The sequence below is a fragment of the Bidens hawaiensis genome, unplaced genomic scaffold (genome assembly GCF_021521415.1).
Source record: "Bidens hawaiensis isolate Kalapana, Puna unplaced genomic scaffold, B.hawaiensis_p1.1 tig00010467_1, whole genome shotgun sequence".
Taxonomy (NCBI): domain Eukaryota; kingdom Viridiplantae; phylum Streptophyta; class Magnoliopsida; order Asterales; family Asteraceae; genus Bidens; species Bidens hawaiensis.
In genome coordinates, this window is record NW_027491799.1 from 89,268 (window position 1) to 97,923 (window position 8,656).

The following is an 8,656-nucleotide window of genomic DNA, read 5'->3' on the forward strand; positions in this document are numbered from 1 at the left end:
ACCCAACTTAATCCACGCTGTCACCACCAACGGCAATAATAACCACCTTTCTCATTCACCACCATCGCCGGAAAAGCAAACCGCCATCATTGCTGCTTCATCCTAAAGCCTCTTTACAGTTATAAAGCCCTCACAATTATTTAACTAAAACTAATGCCTTCAAACAATTATATATACATATATTAACAACTACTGCTAATTAATCAATCTCATCAAAAGTAAAACAGTCTTCCAATTACTAATTAGTCTAATGGCAAATTGGCTTCAATCATTCCAACACAATCCAGCCGAGTTCCGAGCACCACCACCGTCACCTATAGCCTCCGGCCGTCGTTCTTCCGTCGCTAACGACGAGTTTCTAACGGAGTTTCTTCGCCACTCCCTTCGTGTGCCTGATCTCGTCTTACCTGATCGCGTATCTCCAAGGCAAAAGCCGAAAATCGAGAAGCTTCCGAAACTCGACTACAAGTTATTGGACTCGGTTGATATTGAAGAGTTTAATGTGATTGCGCGATCGGGTTGTTTTGAGCTTGTTAATCATGGAATAACTGATCAGTTTAATGGTTTTGGATTATGCTGGTGGAGTGTTTGAGCTGGCACAGGAGAAGAAGGCGGTTTTGGATAGATCGGGTGATAGGATGTACGGTTTTGTTGATTTACATGGCGAAGAGACGGATTCAGGTGAGGAATTCGTGTGGTGTAGAGACGAGGCGCTGAGGTCGAAAATGGAGGCCGTTTTGCCTCCTCGGATATCAAATTCCAGGGGATTAACAATACTGAATAATGCATTACAATATATAAAAAACAGAATATATAAAGAAAGAACTGAATAATGCATTACAATATAGATGCAGCGATAAAACACAGACCGTTGATAATTGTTCGGTTTCAATTTTCAACGGTTCAGTTTTGATTTTCGATGACAAAAAACCGTTACTAAAGTTTTGGCTCACGCTTGAGTTTAAAAACGATCAAAAACGGATCGCAAACACCGCCACGTAATTCTTTTTAAATAAAAAAAGTATAGCAATGCCATACTCAAATTAAAAATAATAAAATGATCGTTTTTATGGCGTAATTTTTTTAATAAAATATAAACGTATGAAAAAAATATGAACGTTTAAAAATCGTTGGTGGAAGTTGGGTTAAAAATGAAATTTAAAAGGATATATGGTTAAACTGCAACTATTTCTTAAATTTACAAAAATTTAGTAAAGTTTAAGGGACAATATTGTACCTTTTATAACATATTTATATTGGACAACTTTGCTCCTATGCTCCATTCTTTACATTCTTTATTGAGTATACATCATGCTTTAAATGTTGTAAATTACTTAAAAATTTGATGTCTTAATTTGCCCATGAGTTATATATTATATATAGTATAGATAAAAAACGGAATTATTGTATTACGATATACAGAAAACTGAATAATGCATTACAAACATTATGAATGGGAATACAAAGCTAGTTTTCATATTTTGCAAACTAATATCCAGCAGGAGCTACTTAGTTTTGGTTTATACAATTTGCATTTAATTCTTTTGATTTTGTTGCGGCTGAGATTGTGGAGCTACTTAGTCAAGTCAAACGGGTATTTAATAGTAACGCTATCACACCAAGAATTATGAAGGTAATTTTCAAACGACTTAGTCTTGCCATTGAAAAAGGACTAGCACTGGTGGCACAGTATGTTTGTTCGTCTTCTGTTTTAATGTAAACACTGCTAGTCTGCTATGTAGTTATTTATTGAAATCATTCATCCCGTTAAGAAAATCTCATGAATATCCAATACAAACATGAATCTAGACATTAATCATTTGCACAAATAAAACTTACAGCCAAAGCCTGGAGATCCTGACTTCCAAAATTAAGAAGATATGCGGAATGATCATAAAGCTTATGCTCAACAATACTCCAGAAATATCAACATTCCTCGACGATAAATCAATCACGAAACAAAATGCCGGATCAGTTTGCTACTTCTACCACCAAAATCCAGATTCAAAAACAACCACAAACGAAAATAACCACACGAATTCCTTAAGGTACGACATGATCCGAATGCTGATTAGAGGATCCGAGCATTCTCACACGCTATGTGTTCACGTATGCAATGGATCCGAGTTTCGTTTGTATACAAAGAAAGGCTGGGTGTCATATTGTCCCGAGAGAGGCGCGCTAGTGATCACTATTGGTGATCAGTTGCAAAGATGGAGTGAGGGGAAGTATAAGCATGTAATGGGAAGGTTAATGTTTAAAGGTGGTGATTGTGTTTCAATGGCTTTTATGTACAATACTCCACCAATGAAGGAGAAAACTATTTCAATAGGTCACCAAGTTTTGTTTCTTCTCATTTTGGCTCTATTTTGTAAGATTTATTGTAATTAAGTTATTTGAATCTTCTTAAGAGTGTTTATTTCATTGTAAAATTCCTAATTATTTTGTTGAATTCGATTGCGAAAATTTGGATTATACATATATTTTGTATTTGTAAAGTTTGAGATTTTAATATCTCTAATTTGGATTATACATATATTTTGTATTTGTAAAGTTTGAGATTTTAATATTACTATTAGAGTGAACTGCGGTTTTCGTCCCTGTGGTTTGTCCAAATATACGGTCTTAGTTCAATAGTTTCTAATTTGCGATTTTCATCCCCGTGGTTTCATTTCATTTGCAATAAACCCAAATTCACTAAACCCGTTAGGTCTGTCTGTTAAAACCATCAATTTGTCCTTCACGTGAGGGGCAGTTTTGTCTTTTTTTCCCAAAATACACCCCAGCCCCTCACGTGAGGGGGCTTGCGAATTAAGACTGGTTTATTTGGGGAGAAAAACAAAATTGCCCCTCACGTGAAGGGCATGTTGATGGGTTTAACAACCAGACTTAACATGATTAGTGAATTCGGGTTTAATTGCAAGTGAAATGAAACCATATGTACAAAAATCGCAAATTTAAAACTATTGTACTAAAACCGTATATTTGGGCAAACCAGCAGGAAAAAACCACACTTTACTCTTTCTATTATCACAAAACATGACAATTTAATCTTATTCATGTTTATATGTACATGAATTAAGGAATAATGGTACAATACTAACTACTTTGAACCTTATAAAGTTGTGATTACATTGAAATGTAAGGGTTTGTTAAAATATTTATATGAATGGAGAGAAAATGAGCGTTTTTGTAAAATCAACGGAAATCTTATGTAATGGCTAACTCGACGAATGTACAGTTAGGTGCTATTAGCCCTAACTAATGTGGATAATCTAACCGTTTTGGTGTTGATAAAAAGTTCCTAGCAATTGTAATAACTTATTGTTCAAGACCAAGTTAGTTACCGCTTATATTTAAAAAAAAAATTAAACTTTTAAATTAACATAAATAGTTCATAGGCAGACATTTGAATCATGACTAGTTAGATTAAAAGCTCGAGTCTAAAACCAGGCTTGTTTTAACCTAGAGCAAGACACTTGACACAACCTACATTAAACAAGCATTCAAAGACAAGATCCGAACAGCGAACCATCCTTTTACTACCCAACAAAACAAACATCAAAACAACTACAACTACCATCATCTAGCGACCCGGTCAAGACTCAAACAAGCGACCAGTTGATAAACATAAAGCAGATGCAATATGCCTGATCCTCTTCATTCACCACTTTCCAGGCCACGACTCGCTCATAAGATACCGGTTTTCCCATACTTGACACGCATATACCCCCCTGAAGACACCCGAAACCCTGTTGCATTATCTGCGGGAACTCTGAGCACAAATCTTTTTTCCCATTTTCATCAAGTATTTTCTCCAAACTGATATCTTGTAGTCCCAATAGTGTGGTTTCAAGCATATCAAGACCAGCTTGATTTGCAAATGTAAAGACCGGCATCGCCTGCATCAAACCGTAGCGTTTAGTAGTCAATAACATAACCAAAACCACATAACCCACGAGCGCATATTTCAATAATGACTAACCTTCATTGAGCAGCACACGATTGCATCCGAGTGGTGCCACATAGATTTAAGAATCGAGTCACTCCCTCCACCCACGTCTTTAAATAGTTCCATACCCGAGTAGCACCTGTTTCATAAGCCGGGGTATTTAAGTCAGACAGAACAACCGAACCTGACACGACCAGTTGACATTCCTTACCTGTAACTATTGGAAATCCAACGGGCTAAAGTATGTGCTTCGGGAGCACCCAATGGTGCCTGAACACCTCGGTTTGGAGACGGCGATAATGCAGAAGCGACCCTCTGAACCGATGATATTATGCTGCGTACGTATTGGCGGGCCATAGCAGCTACACTTTCTTGCATATGGCTCTCAAATGCAAACTCAAAAGCAATTGTCATCACAGATCTTGCACTGCCAATACCGACATCTCGCTCACCAGATAACTTATTCCCAGACCCCTTGATTTCAAGTGCAGAAGCAAGATCAAGTGTTCGGTTCGGGCTCGAATCCCCCTGTTTGTATATTGCAGTCTAGTTAGGTACTAAAATGACCACAATTTAAGGTATATAATGTAAGTGCTCACCTTGCAAGAATCAAGGGGAATGATGCGGAAACCGGAAGCCAAAAGTGGTGTCTCGTCAGAAAACGAAGCATCGATTGGAGCAAATATAAGTTCCGAACACATACCGACTGCCTTTTCATCCATTCCACTGCATAGCTATTATATTTACATAAATGCAATCAGATAATAAAAATGTCAGAAAATTATGAATTTATATGTTAAAATAGAACAATAAAAGAGAACCGTTGAACAACACTTACTTGTAGTAAAAACATGCCTCGACCCATTAGTGCATCTTCGGGACAAAGCCCGACACCTTCCAGCTTGATCACCTCCAAAAGCTATATACCACAAAGATGTTAATATTTTTAAAAATTAGTAAAGCAAGTAAACTAGAAGTGATTAATTACCTCTTCATGCTCGATTGTTTGAGCGAGAGGAAGAATAACTTGACCATAATTACCAGCTTGAGCACCTGGCAAGCTACAAGGACCAAGTTTGATCGCTGCAGCCGAGTAAGCATCAACATTGTTGTCTGCCCATTCCGAACGGTGCTCCCTCAAAAACCGAAGCAAGAGGGCTGGAGGGACGTTCTAGAAAATACACAAAACATTAAGGACATAATTAAATGAATATAATTTAAATTCATGATCCACATAAACATCGGTGGTTAGTGGCTGAACTGTAAAAGCATAGAGGCTTTTGCACATAAGACAGCGGTGTTAACAGACGGGTATCCGTTTGAGAAGGAAGGATTTAATCCCACTAGCTTTTCGGCTGAAGAGTTTACAAGAATTGTAATGTCATCCGTTACATCATTACCCACTAATGACCATCCCTCGTCAGTAAACCCGTTTACAGCCTCGTTAAATCCCCTAACAAGAACAAAAGAGTCAATTCAGGATATGTTTTATCTCTACCGGGTCAAATGGATAACATAAATACAAGATAAAATAATCATAGCTAAAAACCGATACAAAAGGTGTGATTAGCTACCTGCTTAACCTCTGGCTAAGTGCTCTTAAAGCTGCGGGCCTTCTTCCCGAGTTAGGTGTACTTGGCTGAGAAACCTCGAAAGCGATTTGCCTCAGCTGGCGTAACGCCTGTCCAATAATTATCAAATCTTAAAATCCCAAAACCGGTTACATACATTTGAAAAAAAAAAGGATTAAAGGTATTACCATCATAGTTGTTTTTTGAGCTAGAATGGTTGGTGATTCATACAACGGACGCAAAACTTCGGGCACATTCCACGCCTATTTAGTAATACACAATAATCAAATTTCCAAATCATCATATATACAAGTATATAGCAATAGCAATAGCAATAGCAATATAGTGTCGTAATCTTTACCTCTAGATTCATATGATCCACAATGTGTATTATCGACCCGCCACCTTCACAAGGTCTGATAAGGTAGCCACTAGGCAGCATTACAGCCCGCACAAAATTTGGCACCGATGGTATGCTTGGACCATTCTGGATATTAGTTAGTGACCTTTCACAGACCACTAAACTGCCATCTTCCGTAACGGAAGTATAGCGCAACAACCAGAAGTCACGAGCCGTAGCCAGAGTTGTAGGGGCGTAAAGCTGCATGTATAAAAGTTCAATGGTTCCACCATTGGCAGTGGACAGAACATCGAGGATATCAACGACTCGACAGTCACGAAACCATGAGGGGCGATCCTTGAGGATCTCAGAGACCTGAAATTTGAATTTGAATAGATTTAAGTTGGCTTTAAGTGGATTCGAAAACTAAAACTTTGTTTGAAATATGGAATTTACTTACCCTTGTAGGCTCGAGACTGACCAAGCCGCAGGCTCGTGCCGCCACGCCAGTGCAACCATGAGAAATAACAACGATTCCAATGGAATCCGGACCAGGCTGCAATAAGAAAAGAAATATTTGCATATTAATTACCAATCCTATTAATCTCTAAATGTAGATAAATGAGTGTGATGGTAAATTGGGTACCTTCATTCCAGGCATCTGGACCCACTCGACAGCGGTTCCAGTTGCCTTCGAAAGAAACTCTGTTAAAGTTTCTTCTGCTATGGACAAAAGTCTGAAAATAAAAACAAAAAAATTAGAGGCTTAGCCAAAAATTAATATATTTACAAATCCCTCACTTGCAATACGTATGCTATACAGTGGCGTTCATAAACCCCTGAAACCGGCCGAATAGAAGAATTTTGGCTGGTTTGAAATACACACACTTCGGTTCACGGTTTAACAGTTTGAAACTTGAAACCGGGAGTGTAACGCGAACCGTTTACATTTATTATTGATTTTTTTTTTGTCATAAAAAACATTAAGTTATGTTTAGGTATCATATTCATGAACAAACCTTATCATTTTTAAAAATTTAATATGAATCAATCAATCTATGCCTTTATTAAAAAATATTTTCAAAAACCGCAAAACCAAAATGTTAAACCGTGAAAACTGGCTGGTTCGGCTTTATATTTTTCCAAAACCGTGAAGACCGTCCAAACCGTGAACGCTCCCTAAATTGCTATATGTGTAGGTATCTGATATGCACATACACAGATTAAACAAAATACTTTCTAAATCACAACAATAATACTTTTAAAAATGTATTAGAAAACCAACTGACCCAGCAGGACTAGCATCCCGTGGAGGATGCTGGGGGGTTAACTGCCGGTGACCGCTAGTCACCACGGAGTCACAACTAGTATCCTTACTCGCAACCGTCGTCTGCAATACAAAAAACCTTAGAAACTTCAATTTCTATACACAAAAGAAGATCACATTAAATAAAATGTCTCACATTTTGCGTATGCTGACGAAAACACCCGTTTTCATAGACAAGCTGAGACACTTGCTTCTGCAACCGATCGTTTTCCTCCATTAACAACTTGTTCATAGCAGTCAGCTTCCGGTTCACTGATTGAAGACGTGAAGCTTCATTCCTCTGTTTCTCTCTGCATCTGCAAACCAAGATCAAACAAAAATTAAGCTATATTACCACAATGGAGGTTTACTTGGGATTGACTAGCAGAAAAGCTAGAATCAAGCCGAGCTTAAACGAGCTCGAGCCTAAAAATAAGGGGAGTGTTTGAGATTCCTTATTCTACCACCTTACAACTTTTCCACAAGTTAATTTATAATTTTTCAATAACTTATTAACTTTTTTCTCTCACACCAAAAACAATCCCAAAACCCTTATTTCTTTTCAATGAGTTATTAAGTTATAAACGAGCCGAACCCCCCCCCCTTAATAAACGAGCCAAGCTTCACTTATCCAACTCGAGCACGCGCTTATGATCCTATAACCATCCTATTATTTATTATATTTTTATTTAGTGTGCATTTATTTGATAATCATTATTAAATAAAAAATTATGATAAATGATAAAAAAATAACTAAATAATATAAACTAGGTTATAAACAAATTTATAATTAAAAATTAAATATAAAAACAAACATAAGTATATAAAAATTTTATTAATACACAATAATAACAAGCTGAGCACGAGTTTTAAAGACAACCCACAAGCCAAGGACGAGGTTTAAAATAGAGCTCGAAAAACACGAAACTCGAGCTTTAGAAAGAGAGTCAAGCCTGGGCTCTGCTCGTTTACACCAATACTAACTACAATTATCAACCTTTTACAGTCACATTTACACCATCATTTACTTTTTACAGTAACCAACCTTCTATTCTGGAACCAAACTTTGATCTGTTTGGGTTCGATATTCGACAAAATCGGACACTCACGAACGAGCTGTTGACGTCGAAGCGAAGTGGGTTTGGGACAGTCATGATACAACCTCTCTAAAGCTTCAACCTGCTCAGGTGTGTACCGAACATACTTGCCGTTATCCATTATATTCCCACCTTTACCATCCTTGCAGGTCATTGCCATCATAATATATATTAATAATATGTGAACACGTCGAATGCTTGCAACGTTGGGTGTGGGTGTATATTGAATCAATGTTGGTGGGATTTGATTGTGCCTAGTCTCTGGAACATGTTTATGGTTCTTCTGTGAAGGAGTATAAGTAAAAGGGTGTCTTAATAATATTAATGATGATGATAAAGCAAGAGAGATCTTTGCCTGGTGATTGATATGTGGAGAGTTGTTGGGTGGTG

General features: G+C 37.3%; 2 pseudogenes across 1 annotated transcript; one reads left to right on the plus strand and one right to left on the minus strand.

Annotated features, from left to right (window-relative positions):
- Positions 1-250: 250 nt before the first annotated feature.
- Positions 251-2,391, plus strand: LOC143535321 (gibberellin 20-oxidase-like protein; annotated as a pseudogene).
- Positions 2,392-3,535: 1,144 nt separating this feature from the next.
- LOC143535349 (homeobox-leucine zipper protein ATHB-15-like) lies at positions 3,536-8,440 on the minus strand (annotated as a pseudogene). Its single transcript, XR_013135698.1, has 14 exons — positions 8,215-8,440; positions 7,327-7,486; positions 7,153-7,253; positions 6,510-6,600; positions 6,324-6,419; positions 5,885-6,238; positions 5,712-5,786; positions 5,527-5,633; positions 4,941-5,405; positions 4,791-4,871; positions 4,552-4,686; positions 4,164-4,480; positions 3,986-4,091; positions 3,536-3,902 (listed from the first exon to the last, which is right to left on the minus strand). The product of XR_013135698.1 is annotated as a homeobox-leucine zipper protein ATHB-15-like (transcript).
- Between the last annotated feature and the right edge of the window lie 216 nt (positions 8,441-8,656).